Source organism: Alligator sinensis, unplaced genomic scaffold, assembly GCF_000455745.1.
Source record: "Alligator sinensis unplaced genomic scaffold, ASM45574v1 scaffold410_1, whole genome shotgun sequence".
NCBI lineage: Eukaryota > Metazoa > Chordata > Crocodylia > Alligatoridae > Alligator > Alligator sinensis.
The window spans coordinates 2,449,389-2,450,125 of record NW_005841972.1 but is presented as its reverse complement, the minus strand read 5'-3'; the positions used below and the strand labels follow the sequence as shown (position 1 = coordinate 2,450,125).

Sequence of the window (737 nt, the reverse complement as noted above, 5' to 3'; positions counted from 1 at the left end):
TCAAGTCACCTCTCAGCCTTCTCTTACTTAGACTGAACAGGCCCAGTTTCCAGAGTCTCTCCTCATATGGCCTATCCTCCATGCCCTTAATCATATGGGTGCCCCTTCTTTGTAACCTCCTGAGCTTATCCACATGCTTCTGGAAGTATGGTGCCTGGAACTGGACACAGTACTCCATCTATGGACTCACCAACATAGAATAGAGACCTCCCTGGATCTGCTGGCAACACATCATTTTTTTTTTAAAAGGAAGTGACCCTGGTGTGATTTGAACACACAGCCATCTGATCTGAAGTCACATATGCTGCCATTGCACCACAAGGCCACATAAAAAGGCTTTCTCCATTGTCCTTAGAAGGCTCTTTTGAGCTAAGCCCATCATCCCTCTTCCCATTAGCATAGCCTATAGTCCCAGGCCCCTGAAAAGACTTGACCCAGGAGTTTTCCCCCTGATCCATCACCCACCCCCACCAACCCTCACCCCGACTAAGACTGATGCAGATCCTCCCCCCCCCCCCCCGCCATCAGTGCCTATTGAACACACCTGGCACCCCCTAGAGCACTGTGCAGCTCCTCGCTACCTGCTAGCAGGGAGCTGGGGGGGAAAGCCCATTGTGATTTGAGCATGCAACCTTCTGAGCTTGAGTCAGAGGTGCTGTGTTGCACCACAGAGTTAGTGCAAAAATGCTACAATCAAATAACTTGTCTTTAAAGTATTTTTTTTTTCAAAATGTGGA

At 49.0% G+C, this 737-nt stretch overlaps 1 non-coding gene across 1 annotated transcript; it reads right to left on the bottom strand.

Moving 5' to 3' along the window:
- Positions 1-253: 253 nt before the first annotated feature.
- On the bottom strand, positions 254-325 carry TRNASTOP-UCA. The gene has a single exon. It is a non-coding gene; the product is annotated as a tRNA-Sec (tRNA).
- Positions 326-737: the final 412 nt, after the last annotated feature.